The 26,929-nt window shown below is 38.6% G+C and overlaps 2 long non-coding RNA genes across 4 annotated transcripts in view; one reads left to right on the forward strand and one right to left on the reverse strand.

The window, feature by feature from the left end:
• LOC127463449 (uncharacterized) overlaps positions 1 to 26,929 on the reverse strand; it is a 66,678-nt gene that overhangs the window by 28,376 nt on the left and 11,373 nt on the right. The gene's annotated exons all lie outside the window — the stretch shown is intronic.
• On the forward strand, positions 10,482 to 25,679 carry LOC127463448 (uncharacterized). 3 transcript variants are annotated; one of them, XR_007900838.1, is made up of 3 exons: positions 10,482 to 10,587; positions 21,477 to 21,843; positions 24,887 to 25,679. It is a non-coding gene; the product is annotated as an uncharacterized LOC127463448 (long non-coding RNA). The 3 variants fall into 3 exon arrangements; XR_007900839.1 differs by lacking the exon at positions 10,482 to 10,587 and adding an exon at positions 10,653 to 10,743; XR_007900837.1 differs by lacking the exon at positions 10,482 to 10,587 and adding an exon at positions 10,973 to 11,187.

Below are 26,929 nucleotides of genomic sequence, written 5' to 3' on the forward strand. Positions count from 1 at the left end.
TTAGTTCTGATGTGATAGAAAGCCCTACAAACTCCTCTGAGAATTGATAACTGATACAAAGATACACGGCTGACTTGTGTGTTTTTTGGGTACAGCACATTGATTACACTCAGTTGAGAAGCAGGATGTTTACCTAAAGCTGTGTCTATTCCAAAGGATGTATCTCAACAACATCATTTGTTTAAACCTACTTAGGACTGGATGGAATGGCATGAAGCTAGGTCAGGAGAGGTTTTGGTTGGATATTAGGAAAAGGTGCTTCACCTGGAAGGTGACTAAGCACTGGAACGGAACAGGCTGTCCAGGGCAGTGGTCACAGCACCAAGCCTGCCTAAGTTCAAGAAGCTTTTGGACAATGCTCTCAGGCCCATGGTGTGATTCTTGGGGTTGTCCTGTTCAGGGCTGGAATGAAGTCGATCTTTGTGGGTCCCTTCCAGCACAGGATGTTCTATGTTTCTAAGACTTTATGTTTCTCAGCACTGTAGGAGCACAACTCAGTTACAGCCTGAAAAAGCTGAAAACTACTGCTGTGAAACTTCCTCAGTTTGGAAGTGATTGTGTCACTTAACCATCCACAGAAACTGATGGATGGCTTTTCTGATGGATGGAGTTTTTCTCTCATCAGATAGCAAGCACTTGGTCGTTTTTGGCACTCATTTAGTAGAACTCCTCTTGCTCCCCCCAGCCCTCCCACACACCCCACAGACTGCCAGGGGCTCTCTGCAGCCCCGTGCCCCAGCCTGCTGCTGCTGCACCACAGAGCAAGGGACAGGCTGCCCTCGAGTAATTCATCCAAACAGCATTTCAAGCTTTTCAACCTTAATGTAAACAGAATTCGTGTAAGGACTGAGAAGGGTTAAAGAGGCATATATTATATGTCCAACAGTGCAAGACTCAAATGGAAAATTATTTCTTTTTTTTTTTTTTTGAATGTGTATACAGGCTACCATTCCAGACCAGATCAGCAATATAAACCCCAGGCACAATTCAATCATTCTGACAATCTGGATTTCATTTTCACACCAAGGGACTATAAATAATAATTTATAGTTTCAATTGCTTCTGATTCTCCTCATTTTTGCTTTGTTTCTCCCAGAATTGCAATAAGAGCTGAGCACTGGCAGTTCTGATTGATCTTAGAGCAGAAGAGCCCTTTAGCCTTTGATACTGTCTCTCACAGTATCCTTCTGGACAAAGTGTCCAGCATACAGCTGGATAACCATGTTATGGGATGGATGAGAACCTGGCTCACAGGTCGGGCACAAAGAGTTATGGTGAATTGGGGTAACGTTAGACTGGGCATCCAGGTTCTGCAGGGCTCCATCCGCAGCCCAGTTCTCTTCCACAGCTTCATTAACTACTTGGACACAGGACTCTAAGGAATACTAAGTAAATTTGCCAATGACACTAAATTGGGAGAAACTGTAGACTCCCTCAAGGGCAGAGAGGCCCTGTAGAGAGACCTTGACAAAATAGAGGACTGGGCAATCACCAACTGTGTGAAACAAGGTGAAATTCGCCCTAACAAGGGCAAGTGTTGGATTCTGCACAGGGACAGGGAAACCTTGGTTGTGTGCACAGACTGGGGAAGGAGAGGCTGGAGAGAAACACTGTGGAAAGGGAACTGAGGGTTGATGGCAAGTTGAATATGAGTCAGCAGTGCCCTGGCAGCCAGGAGGGCCAACCATGTCCTGGGGGGCATCAGGCAAAGCATCACCAGCTGGATGAGGGAGGGGATTGTCCTGCTCTGCTCTGCACTGGGGCAGCCTCACCTTGAATATTGTGGCAGTTTTGGGCACCACAATACAAGAAAGATATTAAGCTATTAGAGAGCATCCAAAGGAGGGTCACAAGGATGGGGAAGGTTCTGGAGGGGAAGCCTTATGAGGAGTGGCTGAGGTCACTTGGTTTGTTCAGCCTGGAGAAGAGGAGGCTGAAGGGAGACCTCATTGCTGTTTTCAACATCCTCACGAGAGGAAGTGGAGGGGTGTGACCAGTGACAGGACTTGAGGAAACAGCATGAGGCTGAGTCAGGGGAGGTTTAGGTTAAATATCATGAAAAAGTTTTTCACCCAGAGGGTGGCTGGGCACTGGAACAGGGTCCCTAGGGAAGTGGTCACAGCACCAAGCCTGACAGAGTTCAAGAAACATTTGAACAATACTCTCATCACATGGTGTGACTCTTGGGGTGTCCAGTGCAGGACCAGGAGTTGGATTTGATGATCCTGATGGGTCCCTTTCAACTCAGCATACTTTATGATTCTATGACTTCATGAGTTGCGTGTCAGGTTGGAGAAGATGTTTGACATTGTTTTCACAATGAAAACCACATGGGACTGAGTCCTACCCAGTACATTATAATAACACAGTATTTGGTATTTTTCATCTGCTCTAGACCTTAACACACCAATCAATGTCAACAGTGAAATGAATCCACAAAACCAAATGAGATAATTGCTCCTATCCCATGTATGTGCTGCTACATAACTGATGTGTGGAATTCTCTCACTTCTCTGCAGAGTAATCATTGAAATCTAATGTTTGTACATTTCCAGACTCCCTTTTCTCAGTGGAAAATACGATTTCTGATTACAGCAGAGCTTTCACAGCATGGCACACAAACTAACTCATGCAACATGAAAAATATCAGAAGACTGGGCAAACACATGGCTGTTTGAAGCACCCAGTTAAATTTCTGGAACAAGGTGTTTAGCACAAATAACACCTGAAGTATATCACGAGGAAAGTATAACAAAAGTTACGTAGATTTCTGAGGCAAAAGCTGGCACAATTTATTTTTCTGATTGCTCTTATTCCAATATATTCCTTAGCTTCTAGCACTGTTGTTGTTTGAGAAACTATGCATCACAAGATTGATTTTATTGCTTCAATTATTCTGTAGTTGCCTATCTGTGTAATTGCCTTTGCTGCCCTCTGACTGTCCTCAATCTGTCACACCAGCTTTGTCTCGCTGTCAGGTGAGACACATAACCTATGATTTGGCAAATTCTGGAACTTCTGTAAAGGAATGACTGGAAACACCATGAGTTGTTAGTTGTGCATTAATTTTCCGAGATAGTCTCTTGAAAAGAAGAAGGTTTGTGTCAAGAGCTGGTTGTTGCTTTGCAATGTGGAGAAGTGCCTACCACCACAGCTAAAAGTAGTTAATTTACAGCTTAAGGTGTTCCCAGCCCAGATCCTCTTGCAGGGACGACAGCCTTGGTTATAGATTAACACCCACAAAGTTTCTCCTTCTCCTCCTTCATTACAGTGCTGCCAGCAGATGCAGGAGTATTCACAGCAGTTTCCCAGCTCTGCCTTGAAACCTAGATCTTCTTGAGACTCAAGGAAATTCTTTTGAACTTGAAATGCATTATCACTTGTGGGAAGTATCTCATGTTAACTTGTAAGTCACTGTATCACTGTAATTTAATGAATATGGAATGTTTACATTGTCTCTCTTGAAAAAGATACTCATGGCAATTATGATGAGAACGCTACCAGCTTCTTCTTTAAAACGGTCCACCTATTTTCCCTGTAAAGACCACAAATGTTACTCAACACCACATCACGATATTCCTTACTAAGGATACTTGTTGACAGTAGGAAAAATGCAATTTTCTTATTCTTTTCCTTTCCTTCTTACAGCCTTTTCCACTGAAAGCTGTGGGGAAAAGAAAAATGGCCAGAGAGTAGTAACTGTTTTTATGCAATACTTATCTGTATATGAATTCAGGATGTTTATGGTGATAAAGGATTGCTCTGGTGTTTGAGTCTTTCAAAAATCATGCAGGGAAGCACACAATTCCAAGAGAGAGAGAAACCAGATTTCACAGCTGTCACTGGTCATCCAAACCCTGCAGCACAGTTTGCAGAATACATGCTAGTGATGCACCAAAGAATTATTTAATGTGCTAACTTCTGCAGGAGCTGACAGAAAGCACAGTTATTGTGCAGAGCTGGGAATATTTTCTGCATATTTTGAGTATGTAGGTTTTTTGCAGGTAGAAAATCTTACTAACCTCATATTTTCTAAAATATTTGACATTTATGTTTAGCTACATCTGACGTTTAGGTTTTTTTTTTTGTTGGTTGATTAGGGTTTTTTTTGCATTTTGGTTTGTTTGTTTTTTTTTTATACCGAGGGCAAAAGGAAATCTGTAAGACAGGTTTATTGACTGTATAGAGCACTTTATATTCCAGCTTCTCTTGTCACCTACACAAGTGATCACATATGTTTTCAGCTTAGTTTCAATGCTTTCAACCAGACTGATGTCTGGATTTTTATTTCACAGAGTGCCTGGGCTCTGAGGCTGAGAGGATTCAGAGCTCCACTGAGCATTCCCTACTTTCATAGAGAGCACATGCAGAACACATGCTTGACACTTCTGTCAAGAACCAGAACTGCTTCCCATTCTGCCATGATGCATTTTTCCTACTCTCCTAAAGCATAAAGGGATGCCCTACTAGCCTTTCTTATCTGTCTGTCAGCTTATCTTTTTTCATGCCCCACCACTGACGTATAGTTTGGAGGATGTGCTGTGATGGTATCATAAGACTTAATTTTTACTGCATTATGTCTGCTGGTTTTAAATAGACAGTTTCTACAAGTGAAACTTCTTCCATATCAGGGTAAGTACAAATTCAGAGACAGGGGTCACCTGAATGCATTCTCATGGACTGGATGCTCAGCAACTTCTTGCTCTTTTTTGTATGTGGTTTTTTTTGGAGTCGGTTCTTTTTGTTGTTGTTAATGTTGTTTTGGTCTTCTTTTTAAGTAATGTTCCTTTTTTATTTTCTCATTAAGTTTTATGTTGATGCTCTGCTCAGAAAAAAATTCTGACTAGCTTTTTTAAAACAGTGTTCAATTAAAGGCTGAAGGAAGAAAATTAATCTATAATTCTTTTGGGCAGCTATATAAATTAACTTCCTTACAAAAAGTAAGGTAGAAATCTTTCTTTGGCATGCTCTGGGCGAAGCTGCCAAAGTTAGGGCTGCTTTGGAAGGATTGTTTATATAAGCTTTAGACCTGTAGCCCTCAACATCCTTGGAATAGTTCTGCTTTGTTCTTTCTCTAGTACATGTAGTGATGATATCAACTGTTTGGTGATGTAGGTACATTCATCACTATAGACTTTACATATGCTCTGAAATTAACTATTTCTGAATTCCAAAAAACATAAACGTGCCTGGGAGCCCACAGAGCATGAGCATAAAGAAACCAGATTATAGGAATCACAAATGAGAACATCTGTAATGGGGGTAATAAAAGCAGCAAGAAGAGACAGGCTTGAGTAAGGTTTTTGATAGGGTATCACATAACAGCCCTGTAGTCAGATTATAGCCAAAAGGGATATATGTGGATTAGACAGGTGGACTGGAGGGTAGAGTAAAAACTGATTGAATTGCTGAATTTGGGATTATGTTCTCACTTCATCTGTGCGTCATTTCAAAGAGTTAAAGTACTTTATATAAAACAAGCTACTATTTAAAAATTTATCTTGTACTGGACTGAAAATAATGTTCCTATGCAGTTGGTATTTTAATGTATCCACTGAAAACCTGGAGAATGGGCAGGAACACTGCCTTACCTGCTTCACAAGCGGCACCCTGTGGGGTGCCAAGCCCCAGCAGGGCAGGGTTGCCTTTGAGAGGAAAGGGACTTTGGCAAGCTAGAAGGATAGATACAGAGAAGTGCCATGAGTTTCAACAAAAGCACGCTCCCTACACCCAGAACAGACTAACCCTGTGCATCAGTGCAGATAGGGAAGTGACTAATGCTTGGCAGGCTAAAGCCACACAACAGCATGCCCTTGCAGTATGTAGCCTGTCTGCATATGGGGCTACCTTATAAAAGCATTGCCAGCAGGTCAAGGGAAGAGATTGTTTCATTTTACTTAGTGCTTCTGAGATGTATTCTGCAACACTGTGCCTGATGTCATACATACCCACTCCTTCCCCAGGAAATCTGGACACCTCCAATTTACATACCTGCAGACAGAAGACAGCCAAATTCTGCTCAGAAGGCCACAACAAGGAAAGCAGAGGCGAAAGTCACAATTAGCAATAGCAGAAATTCTGATTGTAATCACTTTTTTCCTTGTATTCAGTAAAGAGAAAGGTTTAACCACTGGATTTTCTAGAGACCTTGTTGAGGCTCTGTCCTCAGAAACTTTCAAAACAACTGTATTTTTAATCTAACCTCGAAGTTAGCAATTCTCTTATTAAGAAGGTGGATTAGAAATCTCCACAATTCTTTCCAAATCAATTTTTCTGTTTCTGTGAGTCTGTAATTTACTTGGAAAAATAACAAATTAAAAAAACTTGAGAGGAAGTTAAGTGAAAAGTAATCATAGAAATAACATCAGTAGCAGATAAAAGATGTGGTTAGAGAGTATTCTTGTTCTTCTGGTAAATCAAGTTATTACTGATGCCTACTAATATGTTCCGTAGATGGACTCTGGTTTAAGTAACTTTTAGAATCAAGTTCCAGAGTAATTTTTTATCCCTGTGATTGCATCAACAGTTGGATGATCTGAGTTGCTTTCTGACAAAGAAAGGCGCTTTGAATCTCTTCTGATATTTTATGTGACATATTGTAGCTTTTTGTCTTTTATTATTGGTCTTGAGTTTGAACACATGGCTATGCAAACCTCATCCTTGCAATTCCCCAGTTCTATGGCTGTTATAAAGCTACTTATATGCCATAAAAATTTGGTTTCTGTGTCAGAGCATTGCTCTCTAAGTAATCTTGTGGTGTCTAACAACTATAGGCAACCCATGGTCACTTTTGAGCTTTACTGTATTTTGTATTTCTATAATTTCTAACATTTTTGCTTCGAGAGCGTCCTGATTTTAGCTAGGGTAGAGTTAATTTCTCCTCAGTAGCTGTTACAGTGCTGTGTTTTGGATTCAGAATGAGAATGGTGTTAAGAGGAGAGTGGCTGCATGGTATTTAATCTCCAGCTGGGTTTAAAGCCACGACAGAGAGACATAAGAAAATTCTTCACAGCTCTGTGGGTTCAGATTGGAGTACATGTTACAGACTAAAACTTGCTTTATTCTGTGTAAAATACAGGCTTTTCCCTTGTTCCTGTTTTGTTATTTTTGGAAGTAAGGAGTATTCCGGTGCAGTATGCCAGTGTGTTGGCAGATACTGAGCTAACGAGATGAAGTGCTTCTACACAGTGAAGGGTGAAGAATACCAGGCTAAGCTTTCAACTCTCTCCCTCACCCCTGAAGAGAAAACAGCAGTGCTTGGTAAACACTGAGAGCTGAGGGCTAGACTGCTTCTTTGGTGAAGGGAAACTGGTGGAAATGGCCAAATGGCAGCTCTCCCTGCAGCTCTGAGCCAATCCAAATAGCTGGAGAGCATATTGTGGTGCAGAGTCAGTGATGCCTGGCACTAGCCTGCTAGTCTGGCAATCCAAAGCTGCTGCAATAGTTTCAAGTTTCTTCCAGGTCACAAGCTAAAGGATTCTTAAAGCCACTCCAGCCTGAATAAAAGGAAATGAATTGGACAAGTATGTTGTTCCAATGCAAACAGCCATGCTAACCCATTCTTCCCAGTATGTAATTGGTGCAGCATAAATACGGATTTGGAACATCAGTATCTGTACTTTCTTAAACTTCCTTTTTAAAACTGAGTTTGGACCCACATAGAAGGAATAATGAGAAATACACATCCAAGAGGGAGGGTTTATAATGCTATTTTTATTACTACCATAATTCATGCTTATTTAATTCATCTCCAGTCGAGGCCTCTTGCATGCAATTCCCCTTTTCTATACTCTCTAGGCTGACTAAAGTAGTTAGAGAGGTGAATAGGTTCAAAGAACTTTGTCCCAAATGTGTATGTATAAAAAGGCAGGCAGATGTTAGGATGCGACCAAGGGAGTTTTTGGTTCTGCTATCACTACTGGAATAGAGAAACAGCCTTAATATAAACAGTATGTGCATTTAAACATATATACATATTTATATGAATTATAAATATGTACATTGATATATGAGAGGGGACATGCATAGGCAAAAACAAATAACCTACTGTCTTTTACCATAAAATTTCTGTTTACTGCTGTCTTGTACCGTGACAGATATTTCTCTCATTTGCTGTGATTTCACAGTATAATATCTGGGCATAATCAAATGAAACAGTGACCATTAGAGCTAAAAGAGTCAATCAATATTGCTATAAATACCCCCAGGACTACAAAATTTTGTCAGTGAAGGGATATAATTCATGTTGCAAATGGATTCTTATGTTTTCAATCAATATAACTTGTTCAAAAATTTCAAAACAAATCTCAAATTCTTTTAGAGTATTTTGGACCAAGGAGGTGTTCATTATTATTGATGTACTAAAAATATCAGTTCAAAGGTGTGATTCTGCTGGCCAAAAGCCGACAATATAGAGCTTTATAAAAGGCACTGAAGTTGGAACTAGTTACCCAAGGTTCCTTTTGCAGTCACTGGAAAAAAATAGAAATAAAAAAGACTTCGCCAAATATGGGAGTCAAAGATAAATCAACCTAAGTTGTTCCCTAGAGGTATGACTTTCTCTTCACTAACTGTGAAAGAAGTCTAGCGTGATCAGCTCACATGTGGACATATATTTTTCAAGTCAAATGGTAAGAGTTACACCTGAATTCAAACAGCCTCAGTTAACCTGCTAATGAAAATTCTAATGAATTTTCAGTACTTTAACTCCAAAAGCAAGTAGGACATCCTAAACATGTATGCAATTTTAGTTTTAGTGAAATCTCCTCGAGCCTCCCACTCCTGTCATTGTTTACATCAGAAAGTAGAAAAAAATACAACAAAATTCCATACAGGCATAGATGTAGTTCTCACTTCCTCCTTCTCCCCCACTATAAGTGTAGATATTTCTCATTCATTATTCTCTTTGAGGGACCTTTCAGTCTTTTGAGGTGACCATCTATTTGCTTGCCTACTCTTTTTCTTATTATTTATTTTCAGTAATCTTTGAGTCCCTATTTAAATGTGTTTATACTCTCTTTTTTACCAAAGGTTAAACTCCAGTGTTGTTAGCAATGTTGTTATGAAGTCACATCCACCAAATCTAGATCCTCTCAGTTAAAACATGTTTTTCACTCTCTTAAGACCAGAGCCACATGTTTTTCTCGAGTATTCATAAAAAAAATTCCACAGAATTAAAAAACAGTTGAGGTTAGAAGGGACCTGCAGAGGTTATCCCCCCCCTAAAGGGTGGGGCCACCTAGAGCCACTTGTCTGGGATGATCTCCAAATAGCTTTTAAATAGCTCCAAGTTGGGACACTCCACAGCCTCTCTTGGAGTTTAACTACAACCTCTACAACCTTTCTGAAGTTTGTTCAAGTAATATTGTGTCCTCCTCTTTGATGTTGCCCACAATGTCTTCAGTACTCTTACCTTTGCTTTTCTTGAAAACTTCTCTTTCTTTTGGGTTTTAGAAATATAACTTTTCCTGGTTCTTTTTTAATTTGATTCTTCCTGTATAGTTCTCTCCTTTTCCATTTCTATTCCCTGTGAACATTTTTCCAGATTCTTTTGTTCCAGGAGGCAGTCCTGAAGGGTAAAGGAGTCCAGGACGTTCTCCAAGAAGAAACTTTTAGAGGCACAGGAGAAGGTTATCCCCTTATGCTGAAAGAGGAAGAAGGAAAGGGAGGACTGACCTGGCTCATTTCTTTGGCTGGAACTCTGGAAAAATAACAGAGTTTATGACTTTGGAAGAAGGGACAGGAACTCAGGAAGACTACAAGGACTTGTAGGGAGAAAATTAGAAGGGCCAAAGCCCAACCAGAACTTAGGCTGGCTACTGTAGTAAAAGACAATTAAAAAAATGTTTCTATAAATACATTAACAACAAGAGAAGGGCTAAGGAGAGTCTCCATCCTTTACTGAATGTGGGAGGAAACACAGTGACAAAGGATGAAAAAAATCCTAGGTATTTAATGTCTTCTTTGCCTTAGTCTTTAGTAGCAAGACCAGTTCTCCTCCAGGTACCTGGGATATTGAGCTGGAAGACAGGATTAAGGAGAAGACTGAAGTCCCTGTAATCCAAGGAGAAGTAAATGGTCAGTGACCTACTACACCACATAGACACACATAGCTCTGTGGGGCCAGATGGAATCCACCAAAGGTTACTGGGGAAGCTGGAGAAAATGCTCACCAAGCTACTTTTGATCATTTACCAGCAGTCCTGGTTAACTGGGAAGGTCCTAATTGACTAGAAGTTATCAAATGTGAAGGGTGTCAGGGTAGGACACCCTACAAGGGTCAGAGTAGGACCTGGGGAACTACAGGCCTGTCAGTCTGACCTCAAATCCAGGGAAAGTCATGGAGCAGATCATCCTGAGTGCCATCATATGGCATGTGTAGAACAACCAGGGGATCAGACCCAGCCAACATGGGTTTGTGAAATGCAGGTCCTGCTTGACCAAACTGATCTCCTTCTATGACCTGGTGATATGCTGAGTAGGTGAGAACAAAACTCTGTGTGTTTTCTACCTGGACTTCAGTAAAATCTTTCACACTATTTCCCACAGCATTCTCCTGGAGAAACTGGCTGATCACGGTCTGGACAGGTACACCGTGTACTGGGTGAAAAGCTGGCCAGGCCTAGAGAGCAGAGTTACATCCAGCTGGTGGCCAGTCACCAGTGGGGTTCCCCAGGGCTTGGTATTGGGGCCTGTTTAACATCTTTATTGATGATCTGGATGAGGGGATTGGGTGCTTCCTCAGTAAGTTTGCAGATGACACCAAGTTGGGTGGGAGTGTTGATCTGCTGGAGGGTAGAAAGTCTCTGCAGAGGGATCTGGATGGGTTGGACTGATGGGTTGAAGCCAGTGGTATGCAATTCTACAAGGCCAAGTGCTGAGTCCTGCACTTGGGTCACAACAACCCCATGCAGTGCTACAGGCTGAGGGCAGAGTGGCTGGAAAGCTGCCTGGCAGAAAAGGACTCGGGGCCCAAGAAGGCCAATGGCTTGTATTGGACATAGTGTGGCCAGCAGCACCAGGGCAGTGATCATTCCCCTGTACTCAGCACTGGCGAGGCTGCATCTCTAGTCCTGTGTTCAATTTTGGGCCCTTCACTACAAGAAGGACATTGAGGTGCTGGAGCATGTACAGAGAAGGGCAATGGAGCTGGTGAAGGGTCTGGAGAAAAAGTCTGATGAGGAGCAGGTGAGGGACCTGAGATTGTTTAGCCTGGAAAAAAGGAGGCTCAGGGGGGACTTTCTCACTCTTTACAACTACCTGAAAGGAGGTCGTAGCCAGGTGAGGCTTGGTCTCTTCTCCCAGGTTAAAAGCATAGGACAAGAGGAAAGGGCCTCAATTCGCTCCAGGGTATGTATAGATTGGATATTAGGAAAAATTTCTTCTCTGAAAGGGCTATCAAGTGTTAGAACAGGCTGTCCAGGGAAGTGGACCTCCCTTGCCATATGTAGCATCACATTAACTTGCTTTAATTTTAAGGGTACTCCTGTCATCATTTGTATTGTAACACCAGCTTAATCTCCAATCTTATTACTGCTTTTCACCACCCATTTTTCAGTCATTATGAATTTTGAAGCATGTGACTTTTGATATTTTTCTCCATCATGCCCTTCATTTCATTGCGTTACTTCCCTTAAAACTCCCTCTTAAACACTTACACTTTTACCACAACAGAGAAGGAAACCAGGAGATGCTAAGACATCCTAAGTGATAGAATGTCTTTAATTTTGTCTCATGACTTTCTCACCATCCCTGATTTTTATGACTGTATTTATTGTTTCTGATACTGGATTCAAGTCTGAACTCTCCTGATAAAGACCAATAATTTTGCTGCCGTTTCTTAATGCCCTGTCATGCAAAAGAATGTGGTCCATGAATCAGTCTTCAGTAGTCTACTGAGAAAAAAGTTCAAAATTTAAAATATATTTGTAAAACAATTGTGCTCTTCTGTGTTTTAACATCACTCTTGTCCAGGTATTAAGGTAATATTTGTGACTATGAGCTGCCCAGTAAAGACTTCAGCATGAGAGGAATGCAGTTGGACTCTGTACCTGTAGATCCATGCCACCATGAGTAAAATTGCTATAAACACCAATGGCCTCATGGTACAGAAAGTAATAAGACAAAACTAGAAAAACTGATTGCTAAAATATATTATTGAATGTAGTTAGTTCTTTAGGATTTATCTCCATTAACCAGTGCATGAGAAATATTCTATTGTCACTGTTATCATCAAATGTTTTTTCTGGCGTGTCTACATATTCTGTGACTCTGATCCTTCCATGCTACTGTTATTTAGACACCTAATAAGTCAATAGGAGTTGAGATAAGCACCAAGGGACTGGTGCTTGGCTGGAATTGTATTGAGGTCTATGAAACTTTAGTTTTCACTCACTAAGAATCTAGCAGACAGTCTGCAAAAACCGAGAGTTTCATGCTGGCTCCTTTACAAGTGTAGCAGTTCAAACAGAGTCTGGCAGTGGATTAATAATGTGACTCATAGATGTGACAGTTGCTGGGACCTTGCTATAGTCATAGCCAGACTGGAATGTGAGAACTGTAAATCATAAAATTGTCTGAAAATACATGAAACCTTATTGACCCGATGATAGAAAAACAGTTTAAACTTGTGACATCCCCCTAGCTTCTTTTATCAGGTTTATAAGATTTAAAGGGAAAGTTCAGGGTGAGAAGAAACTAGTGATGAGACGGGGTTTTTCTTTTGCTATGTGTAGACAATAATTTTAAGTGTACATTGTTCATAAATCTTATACAAATCTGTATGGTTTCACATACTCATATTAAAACTCACAAGGTTTAAAAACTGTTGTACCCAGAGGGATCATAAAGTGCATTCACTTTTTTCACATAAGAAAATGGAATAAATCTCCAAGCTGGAGTTTTTCCAATGCTTCTTTTTTCATTCTATTTTATTTTTTGAGATCTCAACATGCTTTAATTTTTATGAGAACTTATAGTCCATTGATACAAAAGAACACACTGAGTTCGCTGCATGATAATCTTTGGTGCTAGCCAGCATGCAGTGAGATGATGTGTTCCAAGTGAGGAAAACTGTAAAACATAAAAATAGTTCTTTAGATAGCACAGTAACCTACTTAGCAGTGTTTGCCATTGATGCAATGGTTCATTCTGTGTTTTCAGTGTGTCCCTTCACTTTTCACAATATTTGCATCTTCCTATGACGGATTTTTTTCTTTTCTTTCCAATAGGGGGTCCCTTTCCGACAAGGATGTTCTCTAAATGAAAGTAAATTTCCACAATAACTCATATTTTATGAGTAAATATCCCATAGAAATCATCCATGCTGTGCCTGCTTCAAGCTAAGCAATTCAGCCCTGAGCGACGGCTGTAGCTGTTCAGGACCTATCCAAGAGCAGATCCACCCAGACAACCTTTCTTAAGCACAGACTTTCTTCCTGTTTTTTCAGGAATAGGGGGAAGGGACCAGCAATTTATGGCAATTCTTGCAATAGTTCTCTTCTTTTTTAATGTCACTTAGAGCAGTTAACTCGCTTGCAAACAAAATATTATCTAAATATTTTCTGCCCCTCTAAATACATGGAGAACATGAACTGCCATCAGAACAAGGGCTACGGTATCCCTTAAGCAACTGCAAAAGGTCTTTGGGAATTAGATCATGTGATTCTGTCAATAATAAAAACTTATCCCTGATTCGAAGGTATACCTGGATTTGAGGACTGAAAAGAGACTGTCTGATATCTTAAAGACAACTGTGGAAGCAAATATCTATCAGATTTAGCCATTAAAGAGTTTCATGGAGAAAGAGAGCTCAAGACATGAATCTCTTGGAACAAGACATTCTGTTATTTCTAAAACTCAGTGATTTACAAGTCTCTAAGTATTTCAGCTAGAAAAAAAAGTAAGGGTCATATCAGTCTCTTTATTGCGTCAAAATTTCCTAAAGGCAACAATAATTATTTAAATGTTTTTGCCTTTCAAATGAGATCATCCATACGTCTTTGCACCCCAGTCATAATTTGTTTATTAAGAGAGGATACAAACTCAGTTCTTAAAACATCAGTTTAATTTTAAACTGTAACCTAATTAAAGACTTTCTTTACTGTAAGGGTAGTGAACCACAGGAACATATTGCCCAGAGAAGTTGTGGATGCCTTATGGCATATTCCACATATGTGGAAGTGCTCAAGGCCAGGTTGGATGGGGTTTTTAGCAACTTCGTCTAGTGGAAGGTACTTAGGCAATGAGTTAGAAAGCTAATAGACCATCTATCCCCAGTAGATGCACCTGCAGTCAGTGCTACAAAACTTCTCCAAGTAAGTGAATGAAGTTCACCTTGAAGTTATTTTGCAGGGGCAGAGAGACACCAGAAGGAGATTGAATTTATGTTTGACTTTTTAACACAGAAGAAATGAATGTTTCCAAAACAGATTGGCCTCAGAAATTGCAGGTGACCAAGTTACTAATGGGATTCTTTCACACTAAGTTGTGGCTAAATAGTGTATTTGTACACAGTCAGGAAGCAAGACAGGCACTTTCAGGAGAGGCAGGTTTTATAAAACCTGATTTCCTGTGACTTTTGTACAGTTCTGTCCTGTGTGGTTTATGAAGTATCTAACAGAAACATATGTGATTTCTCTGGGGAGATTTTTTATTCTTCATTTGGGGGTAGTTATCTTGGTATTCCTCCTCTACTCAGCTATCCAAGTTTTAATAACATTTTGATATCCCTTTGTCAGCTACGAGTAAAGCTGGGTAATAAGCTGCAAAATTCTTTGGAAGTAATGTGGAGATGGAGGTGGATAACAAATAATATTGCTATAAGATACACTTTTAAGAAAAACCGTTGTTCAGGTAACTTAACTCTCCCATCCCCAAGTTTTTTCACAGAGGATAGGTACACTTCTAAAGGATTATTTTAAAACAGTGTTTATTCTGTGGGACATTTCAATTTTGATTGGCCTATGCTACATGAAAAGTATTTACTGGGAATAACAAAAATAATCTGTAGCCAACCTTGATTATAGATATTAACTTTTAACACTGATTTCATACCAATCCAGAACAAAGAGGTTTTGATACCCACTTTGCCATAATTTCATAGAAACTTTATGTTGTAAATATCTGTATCTATGCACAAAATTAAATATATCTAGAGTAAAGCTGTCATTAATTTCTGTACATTGACAATGGAATTATAAAATGTATGCACATACGATCTGATGAATGTATGTAAATCTGAAAACATAGCAACAGAATTGACTTTTTTTTGTCATCTCAGATATTCTAGGAATACAAGGACTTCAACATTCTTTATTCAAGTCCAAATAGACCTTAACTTCTAAGAGAGGGATTCACTTATTTCAGTAAGATCTAGGAAATTATCTTAATGCACTCTGAAATAAACCTTGGTTACTTTCTTCTCTGAGAGAGAGAATCTAACCTATAGAGAGGCTTCAGGATTCTATGGGGTTAGGTTTCATGATTATGTTTGCACAGTTGTGATTTCCTCATCACAATAATCTGTTTTGGCTTAGTGTTGACAGGTAGCATCATCTTGATTGTCACCAAAGCTGTTGCACCGTTCTCAAGCCTGGGAAGAGAAAAGTCTAGTATTTTAAAACATAAAGTAATCATTTCTATTGGAAGGTTAATGGCCTCTTCATTTGTTTTCACAGAATAAATACCAAGTTTCTTCGATTTCCATTCTGCTCACTCAATCACATTCTAGCTAAAACACTGCAAAATTAGTTTCATGTGAGTGGAGTTACCTCTAGGGGATTAACTGCTCAAAACAGATGTAGAGGATCTCCCCAGCCTGACTTGTTGCTGCACTGCATCAAAATCCTGTCAAGAGGATCTCGCTGAGGTTGCCCTTTGTAAGAGATGCTCAGCTCTCAGCCTTCAGGCCCTGTGGATGTTAAAAGAGTGACAGGAGACAATGTCTGAAGGGAAATCTGACTGAGTTTTCATACTATTGCAAATACGCAGATGATCCCAGAACTGCCTATCACCATTCAGCTTCCTTAAGGCTGAAGTTTATCCTCTGGCCTTGTTGACTTCAGTGGATATAAGTATATAGTGAAAAACAATACTACTATTTTTTCCCCCTAGACTAAAGAAAAGGGAATGTCATAAACTACACATGAACACTTGTGACACTTGAGAGTCTCATGAAATACTTAATAACTTGCTTCTTCCCACCTTGTTTCCCAGGCCCTGTCCTTTCCTGGACCCATTATTAGGAAACAGATGCATGCTATAAAACTCTGTGCTATAGCTGAGTCTCTGCTGAGAGATGGGAGCTGAAAGAGGAAAAACAGTTCTTCTTAATGAAATATTTAAGACAGAGCTGAACAGAGTTTTCCAGCTTTTATCTCTGTTGTGATAAAAGGAAATTAAAAAAAAAATCCTTCATTTTATTTTTTTTTTCTTTTTAATGAATAATATGCAAATATTCTCAAAGCCTTGCTCACAACCTTAATTAAACATTCATGTTTCTAGATTTTTCTTTACCCAACATAGCATGTCACCCATAGCTATATTACTTGACTGGATTTATTCGGGAACCAAGAGTACATTTGTATAAGAACAGTTAACTAAGAAGGTTCATGGCAAGAAAATTTAGCAGCTTTCTTTTGTTCACTTGTAGGTTTTTGATTTGTTTGGGTCTTTTTAATCTAAGCCATTGAGTGCTTGTCAGTAGCCTCACAGTGTTTGTCAATAAATGTTCATAGTGATTTGGAAAACATTCTAAATAGGGATAATTTCATTTCTCACCATATATTTAGGTATTAGTGACCATGAGTGCATTAAAAATTTAAGCCCAGTCTTTAGAAACAATTCTTCTACTAGTTTAACAATTTAAAACTAGTCTTCTTCAAAACAAAGGCTTTAGTTTATCCCATTAGTTGCAGCTGAATGTCTCAGCGATGCAAATCATTATATGTAATCATGATTTATATTATGTGTCATCTCCATTTTTGTTGTTTAATGGTCCAGTCCTTATAAATTAGCTGAATAGGCTTTGATAAATGCAATTAATATTTGTCCTTAGTGCGTAATATCTTTCTTTTCTACATAAGCAGCAAATCATTGTTTTATCAACTGTGTGTAACAGAACTTGTCTTAGATTATCTCCCTACCAAATATAAAAGAGTTTATCATTTTTACATATCACAAGAAGAGTTAGAGTTGATATAATGAATCTTGAAAAAGAGAATATTGGAAAGGCTTCGAAAAGTCCCTATTTCAGGTTTAAATCAATCTCTTTTATGTGAAAGACTAAAAGGAAATATTTTTGGAAGAAATTATTCCTATTGAGTCCTTTGCATCTTTTCTGAAGCATCTAGTTTTTATCACTAAAGCCAGAAAATTAGAACTGGTTTTCTCTAATATATCATTACCCATCTCTAGGTGAGCAGAAGACCTTACTGTTGTCACTCACACACAGAAGGCATTTTTTTTTCTTGTTTGAACTGCTATTTTATGTTCTTAGAAACTTTAGCACCTGAAAAAAAAATAAAAAAAAGTAAAGAGCCCTCTTTTTCTGAAAACTTCTGGCATACTGCTCTGATACCTAATGTCTTTTTTAATTTATTTTTAAGAAATCTAAGACTGAATAGCCAGTCCTGTTGCTAGTTCAGCCCTTTTCTGAAAGGCATAGACACCCTTTGACTCCAACTTCTATAAAGTCTAAGTGAAGCTCCAAATCACAACAATATGATTTCTAGAGCAGAATTTGAATAAGCAGAAAGGCAGAGAGAACAGAGCACCTCCTTCCAAAGTTCTGTATAGTGGATGTGAGTGAAATTTCTGCCAGAAAACCTGCCAAGTGAAGGCTTTTTTATACCTCATTATAAGATTTCTTTTTAATTTTTTTTTTTTTTAGTGCTCTGCAGCATGACTTTTCTTCGACTTGCTTCATCCATCTGTTTTTCATATAAAAGAGATCTACTATCTAATGCACTAAAGTATTTTAGTTTTACAGGAGTTTGGAGAGGTTTTTAGGTATGCTAATCCTTCTTGTTCGTGTCTGTCCAAGATAACCTCCAGTTTTTGTTCACATTTAGTTTTCCTCCAATTTACTTTTTTAATGGAAAACTCATATGAAAATGACTGTTTGACTTGTAAAATTCTTTCAGCACTTTTTTGAATAGTTCCAGCTATGCTGATTATTTTGCAGCTCGCTAGGCAACCAGCTGGCAAGCAACCTATTTTGTATATGGGTTATCTGAAAGCTGCCCTTCAGGATCAGAAGCAGCTGTCTTCTTATAGTATAATATATATACATTTACTCATGAGGATTTAGAGTTCTTACCTGTATGTCATGCATGCATGCACTGTTTCAGTCACCTTCTGTAAAATAAATATCACTGTTCTTTTTGTTACCTCCAAGCTCCAGGCTAGAGCATGTACCACTATAGATAGGCCTTCAAAAATACAGATTGAAATGGCTTAGGCTAGAGACTGTACTTAATACATGAGACAGTGGCAATATTTAAAAGAAGAGAGACAAATGCTGATTTGCCCTAAGTGACACTACAGGTTTGTGAAAGGCAAATGTCACTGCTCTTGTCTCCAAGTGTGGCACCTCAGTTATGAGGCCGCATCACCCAGACCAAGCAGCCTGCACTGAAATATATTATAATGGCCCTTACTGTCTTTGTATATGATTAATAATTACAGGTTAAAATATGCCTGGCTTTTAGTCACTCAAATATTATTCATAGAATCAACTGGGTTGGAAAAGACCTCTGAGATCAAGTCCAACCCTTGATCCAACACCACCGTGGTTACCAGACCATGGCACTAAGTGCCACATCCAGTCTCATCTTAAAAACCTCCAGGGGCGGTGAATCCACCACCTCCCAGGGCAGCCCATTCCAATACCTGATTACTCCATAAAAAATTTCTTCTTGATATGCAGCCTAAACATCCCCTGGCAGAGCTTAAGACCACGCCCTCTTGTCCTACAGCAGGTTGCCTGGGAGAAGAGACCAACCCCCACCTGGCTACAACCTCCTTTCAGGGAGTTGTAGAGAGTGATGAGGTCTCCCCTGAGCCTCCTCTTCTCCAGGCTGAACAGCCCCAGCTCCCTCAGCCTCTCCTCACAGGGCTTGTGCTCGAGCCCCTTCACCAGCCTTGTTGCTCTCCTCTGGACCTGCTCCAGCACCTCAATGTCCTTCCTGAACTGAGGGGCCCAGAACTGGACACAGTACTCAAGGTGTACTCATTCAGTTCCAGCCACCAATCTTCAAACCACTAATGAAACACAGTGTAACATAGTGTAGGCAGTTCAAATTTATTAATACACAAAAAGAAATAAACAGAAGAAAACAAATATAAGAACACTACCTATTAAGTTTTAGTATTCTGCAAGAAAAGCCTAACAAACCAGGTCATTAAACTTTTTGAACAAAACATTCATATCAATGCAGGCTTTTGTCTCTAATCTATTCTTAACTTTCATATGTAATTCCTCTATAATCAAATAAAAATAGTAACAATAATTTTTAACAGAGTTTATTCTTGTGAGGGGCAGCTTATTAAGTAGATTACTGCTGTGGGACAGTAGATTTTTTCAATCTTTAGCTTCATGGAGAAAACTAAACAGATTTTTTTTTAGGGTAAATCAATTATTTTTGGATGTACCTCAGCTTTGATTACTTTGTTTTATTGAGGACATGGACAGAAGAATGCCAGCAGGCTCTAGTTATACCTCGTATGTTTTGTTCTTAGGAAAACATTAGTCAATACTAAAATAGAAAATAGTTAACATATACACATCTTGGCAATTCTGGGGGATAAGAACTGGCTAAATTTCCTGCAAGTCTTAGGAGGAAGAAGCTCCTATTATTCTTCTAAAAGAACATTGCATAAAACACTGAAAAAAATTACAGATTCAAATTCTATGACCCTTATTAAGTAGGAGTTTGGACTGGACATGCACACTACACTCCTTTGCTTCTAACCCTAAATACACATTTGAGACAAATATGGCTTATGTTACACAACTGTACTCATGTAAGAAAGATTACAAAGCTCAAACATTGAACTATACTAGGGAAAATGAGACTACAGTTAGTGCAATGTCTTCTACATCTGCATGAGGATAGCTGTTCAATCAGTGTTCTTGGGTAGATATAAATATTAAAGCTCCAGTGGACTGATGATGCAACCCAAAAGTTAAAGATGTGTTCATGCTCAGCAAAAGATCATGGGAAGAAGGTACTGAGATCACACTTCACCTGTGAAGTTCAGAGCTGCAGAACAAGCTCACAAGGACAATGTGGTTGTGGGAGTGCGGCGTCACACCCACTAGCAAGCACTGTCCCATCAGGAAGGTGGGACATCCTAGATGCATTGCCATAAGGGCAGTTTGTCTTTTTTGTGTTCATGAGAAGTCCTGGATGACATTAATGCCCATTGTACAGAGCAGGTATGCTCTGAGAGGCACAGGGGGCCCTCCACCTCTTAGGGATGTGCACCAGGACTAGAGTACAAGCCAGCACTAGTTTCTAGCATAACACTGACTTGAAAACAGCCTGTCCTTATTTACCTGTAGGACATGATTACTAGCACAAGCATCAGCTTGGATGCCAATTATAACCCTCCACTTGTGGAAAGTGCTCGGAGGAATATTATCATACATGTCCAAACTCTGAATTATCAAGTGTTGTTTTTAAGAAAGATTCTTTTGTTTAGTTATCCTGCTTTAGAGGTGACATTATACAGTAGATGGAATTACTGAAGAGGTGGGTAAAGGAAAACACCTGCAGTGGACTTTCTGCAAAGTATCTGAGTGTATAAAACTCGGATTAAAAAAAAAAAAAAGAAATTTATGAACAACTTTAATCTTAAATATCATATATACCTATAGCAAAATATACCATGTCATTGCTCTAAGTTTTCCTTTAAATCTTGTGAATACAATAAAAGAAGTAACACAAGTTAAACTTGCACAGAAAAGATGGAAACTCATGACTACTGGGCTCACCTGAGTGCTTGGCATCTTCTTCAGGCTGCACTGAAAAACCAAGAGCCTACAGGAGGACTTGCTATTTTGGAAAGCATTGATAAGAAGTAAGTCCTGGCTGTGGTGAAATACAAGACATACTTATTATGTCACATGAAATTAGGAACAGTGAATGGTAGTTTCAGATGTGTTAAATAAGGAAGTACTAAGTACAATGACATGACTTTGCAATATGTGTAATTAAAAAGACCATTATTGGAATAACATGTCACATTCAAGTACAACTGAGTAATAAAAGATATTATAAAGTAAAAAGGGTTCATTCAAATGCTATGTATGTAATTCATTGCACAGCTAACTTTCTGAACTAATACTAAATGAATTTTTCTCCTCTTCAGGAATTTTGAGGGGTTTATATATTTTCTTCATTTGCTTCAAAGCAAAAACTGACCTCTTTCTTTTGTTCTCTCCCATTACTCCCCCTCCACCCTCTGTACAGGATCAGAAGTGTCTGTTGACTAGGGCACTAACTCAGGACAGAGAAAACCCACAGCCAGGTCCCTGCAGGGGGAGTGTTGATACCTCATAAATCTATCCCTTCAGCTGATGAAAATGAACAAGAGAAAGTGACAGAGAGCAAATGCTCTGTGTATAAGATGGATTGTTCCACAAGTGGTCTTGCACAGACAGAACAAACACAAAAGCTGCCCCGGACTAAGTTAAGAGTATAGATCCGAGTTGTCTCCTGAAGATGATCATCTATGAGAATAACTGCTTGTTCATTGGTCAAGAGGAAGAACAAGAGAAGGATTCAACAGGAAAACCAGTGTGTGTTGTGCATGACCCAGGTTCAAATGCCCCTGCATGTGAGAGGCTCAGCTCAACTGGATCCTATTCTTGTGTTACATCTTTTATTTTTTCCCCACTACATCTTTCCCCTTTATACCAGAAAGATATTTTTAACAAACTATTTTTCAAAAAACCCCCAAACCACTCAATTTCTAAATTCTGACTTCTTAAACTTCTACGAGCTTACATTTTCTTATGAAAAGCCTCCTATTTAAAACTTCCAGACACACATATATATCCCAGCCTGTGAATTACAGAAGCTCACACTTTCTAATCTAGTTTTCTGCAGTCATCAAAAAAACTATGAGTCATGTAAGCAGGGTGTCAGTCACAGACATCTTTTGCTCTCCTTTGAACAAGGGTGAATTTCTGCTCTTGGGAGGTAAAGACTGAGGTGTAAACTCAGACACTTATCTGTTGTGGCCACTATATGGCACGTCACGTACAGTAAGGGGTTAGAGCAGAAAAAGTATAAGTGGTATCCTCTTCTTGTAAGACAGGCTGTTGTTTCAGTTCATCTGAAAGGAAAACACAGAGAATCACATCTATTGAGTTTTTTAATTCCTCTACTCCTGTAATAAAAAACAGAGTTCCTGTTTGGAGAGTGGGTAGAGTTATAGGTTGTGGGTAGATCTTCATAGTGTTTCTTGGTTTACTTATTTTTTGTTTTTTCTAATGCTGATGCTGTTGTTGCATGATTGGAATAAATAGATGATTCTGCAGTTGGAAAGTATTTCCAAACAACCTTTGACTCAAATACAGTATATGTCTTAAATGAAGTTTACAGGAAGATGCTCTGGCTTTTGGGGCTCTTGGGAAGCAAAATTCTAGGTGAATGACCTTTGAGTCCTTTAATTTTTCTTTAAATATCAAAATTTCTGTTTGACTGTCGAGCTTTTGATTTCGGCATATGTTGTACCCAGTGTGAGACAAACACAAGAAGAGATTAAAGTATTTCCATTTGCTTGGATAATTTAGTGGTGATTGAATGGTAAAAAAAAGTCTTTTTATCCAGAGACTTGGAAATTATAATTTTAGTGGAGTCATAGGAAAAATCACTATAAAATTGTATTGGTTTATTGCTACTGGCTTAGTATAAGATTCAAAGCAATCTGGTTTGATTTCCTTGTCAACTGAAATGTTGGACAATTTTGAAAAGTGTCTATTTTATTAGCTACTCACAGGAGACACTTGTAGACCTGCTTTTATGCTTGCAATTCATATTGAACCAGAATTGTTTGGTGTTTCTGGGAAACCAAAACCACCTCTAAACCAAAAACTTAATAATTCTGGAATTGCCTCCATTATAGAAATGTTCTGCTGAAGGGTAATAAAATCAGATATCTGCAAAAACAGCTGCTTCTTTTATCTGAAAAATTATAGCTTGCCTGTAGTATTGCTAAGTTTTCAGGAATTATTCGCAATTCACATCAGTAATTGTTGGACCACAGAGTACATAAGTTATTGAACCAATCTCTTGGTAAATGAATTTCCTCTGTATGAATTTGGTGGATTTTTTTTTAGAAGAAAATTTACATATACTTGGATTTTAATTCTTACAAACAGGAATGATTGTTATGAGACCTACATCTGATGATCTTGTTTACTCTCCGTTGAGCCAAACCACATTTTGAAATTTGATTTCCATAGCAATTTCTCTTGAAAGTGCTTTAACTTTTTTAAATATCTGGCTAGTTGTTGACAAAGTTCAGTGTAGAGCAGAAAGTGGCTTTTATTGAACATTTATTTAAAAATAAAGGTGAATTAAGTCATTCTTTACACTTCTGATGGATCTTCCAGCACTGTGTCCAAGTAGAAAGGAAGGACAAGCACATAAGCAGAACTTTTGTCATGAAACCAACAAGAACAAAAGTACTAATTTTCTTAGCAAACAATTCTTGAGAGAAATAATGGATACGGCTTTCATTCCTTTCTGTATTACAATTACTTTCAGATTATACTTTATTTAATAATGAAAACTCACACTGCTGCAAGACAAAAGCTCTGCACTTCAAAGCTCCTCAAGTAACCTTAGGGTTAAAAGATGCTCAGTTTCCTGGGTTTCAAGCCTAACTGCTTTATGCTCTTGATTTAGCAGGATGGTACAAATTAGATTTAATTGGGATTATTAATTTTCTCTTTTGATTGCAGCTGTCAGTCTTCTAGTAGAAGATATTAAAATATATGATTTCATGCTAAAAGCTGAGTAACACTAGCCTGGACACTTCCTCTAAGTCCTGTATACCACCTGATTTTTCATCTTCTTTTTCTTTTTCAGCCAGCATCACATACTTCTTCTAATCTTTTTGTCTGTCCACTTGGCTTTGTCCCCTCCCTTCTTCCAGTCCTTTCAGTTCTGCTCAGATTACATTGTTCTCTTAAGTGGACAGATGTATCAGCTCCTCACACACACCTGGACTCAGGGCCTCAGATATGAGAGCATGAAAAAGTGTAAGTGTTGTCCCTTTCTTCAATAGGTTTTTCATCCTCCTACAATCCTGTTTCTTATTCTGGATATGCTCCAACTCCTTGCATTTATCAGAGACTTTCCTTCTACATGGAGATATATCCACTAGCTGATTTAAATACAAATTAGTCTAGGTTTGCTTTCTAGTGATCAAATAACAGACAGTTAAACACCAATAGTAGAATTTTACTTCATGAACATGCTGAACTCCTGCAGTCTTGTGGAGATGTATTTTCAAGGGAGTTTTATTTCTAGCATTTGTCTTATGGTTCTAAAATAAGCAAGGATAATCTTTGGCACAGGCAGAATCCTTTTAGAGGTTTCCTTAACAAGCTATGTATTAGCTAATGGGTTGTTAGTAGAGAATATTGACATAGAAGCACACAGACAAAAACTAAATATTTGAAAAGAACCAAAATAACATGAAACAGCTATGATCAGATTCTTGTGCTTACCAGATAGTTTGCATTATAGTTAAAGTTTTGAAACCCTTCTGTATTTCTGGAAGGCAAAGCTTCTGGCAAGATGAGGAGCTTTGGTATTGCTCTTTACAGATATTAGAAACAGGATGTTTAACAAGTATCTTCTTTCAGAAGTTGGCTTGACTGGGAAGTGTTGTGAAACCACAGCCAAGACTCCTTCAGGTGAGCCAGCAGTAATACTCTTCACAGGACACTTCCTCTAAGAAATTAGTCACTTCAACACTAAGAAAATGAGAACTGCAGCCCTTTTATAAATGGATGAAAAGGATATGACTTTATGTCGGGTGTTCTTACTTCTAGAAATAACCTGAACAAGAATTGATTGCAAACCTGGGAGGAGCTGTATGGACACAGTAAGGTTCAGCCAGATTCAGCTCCCAGCAGGATGGTGGTGCCCAAGAGTGAGGCAGCACCAGAGCTCAGCACACAGAATGGGGAAGTATCTCCAGAAACCTGGTGTGGACAGGCATCTTAGAGAGGTATGGCTTTGGAGGAACAATTATCATAGATATGTGAAGTTAGCAGCACCTTAAGAAAAACTCAGCTGGGGAGGAGGAAACATCCTGAAGAAGTACTGCATGGTTACATTTGCAGTGTTTATAACACCATCAATCCTTTCAAATAGAGATACTAACACTTCCCATCTTATCTTTAAATGTGAGCAGGACTTTGAGTTTGTTATCAAAGTCTGTAAAAGAATTTGATTGTGTTTTTTTATGGAAAGCAGTCTCTAAAATAAAATTATATTGTTCTATTCATTTGGTCTATTTAGAAATACTCTCTATTTTTAAATATATAGAAGCTAAATAAAAGATGGATTTAATTTTAAACATGAATGAAATCTTTTGGAACTGACTGCCATAGTGTAATGAAAAAATGGTAAAATTCTACATATGTAGTTTACAGGGACTTTGTATCCACTCTTAACCAGAAAATGGTAATAAAACATAATTAAAGTTATTAAAGATGGTTTAAATATTTTGTCCAATGTCTGTTATTTTTTATGTGGCTTGTAATAAAATTGTATGCATATATTCTATTAAAGATTTTTTTCTTTAAGGATTCAATATATTCAATATCTTGGAAAAGCATGATGCTGATTTGCACCATTATATTTTGGTTATAAAAAAAATGAAGAATTCAGGATTCTTCTCTTTTTAGTGATGCTTTTTGAAAAAGAGAGATTGAGAAACATATATTAGCAAACCCCACATTTCTACAGGCCCAAGTCCAAGTTTAGATACCAGTATGAATATTGCCACTGACAGTGGTAGGAGTTACATGAAGAGAAGAGCTTGATTGCGTCCCTATACATTCTACAACAGAAAGAACATATAGGATTTGTGCTCAAAAATTTACACACATATTCTTAACTGCATGAACTGAGGTTCAGTCTCCAACTTTTAAAGGAAACTGCCTTATTACAGAGGTAGTTGAAGAAAGATGATATAACTTCTTTTGCCCCTCCCTTCCCCTTCTTAATAAATTAGAGCTGTAAAGCTTATAATACCCAAAGAGAGACAACAAAAACTGACCAGAAATCAAAAAATCTACCAGGCTACACCATGCACTCTCTCGGAGCCAGGGAATTTTTTATTCATAGGTGGCTCAATTTTGTCAGACAGAATAACCGGTATACATTTTTATCTACTCTTCTTCATATGTGAGAAGTACCCATATGGATATATTCCCATGAGACACAAGAAGGGAGAGTAACTTAAAGCTCATACTATATGCAGTATAGTATGCAGTGCTATAACCACTGTTAGGGAAGGCAAAAAGTTTTTTTTAAGAGAAAAATAGAGACTTAATAAAAGCACATGAATCTATTTCCAACTCTGAATCCTCATAACACAAGAACACCTAAGTTGGAGAAAGAGGGTCAGATACAACCCTCCACGTTGTCCGGTTTAGGCACCACATGCACCACTTGTGGACTGTATTGTGGCAAATCTTACCCTCATATGCTGTATGGGAAGAGAGAGAACTGGATAAAACAGATGGTGAGGCCTCACAGTGAATTCTATTCCCGACCACAATAACAGAATTTTAGCCTTGGGGCCATCAACATGGGTCCAGTCTTGCCTGGCTCAGGGAATCGGTGAGAGGTTTATGGCTGATCTAGTCACTCCAGGCTCCAGGTACAGCACGGAG

This window comes from Manacus candei, unplaced genomic scaffold (genome assembly GCF_025592945.1).
Source record: "Manacus candei isolate 608988 ecotype Guabito, Panama unplaced genomic scaffold, ASM2559294v1 h1tg000160l, whole genome shotgun sequence".
Lineage (NCBI taxonomy): Eukaryota > Metazoa > Chordata > Aves > Passeriformes > Pipridae > Manacus > Manacus candei.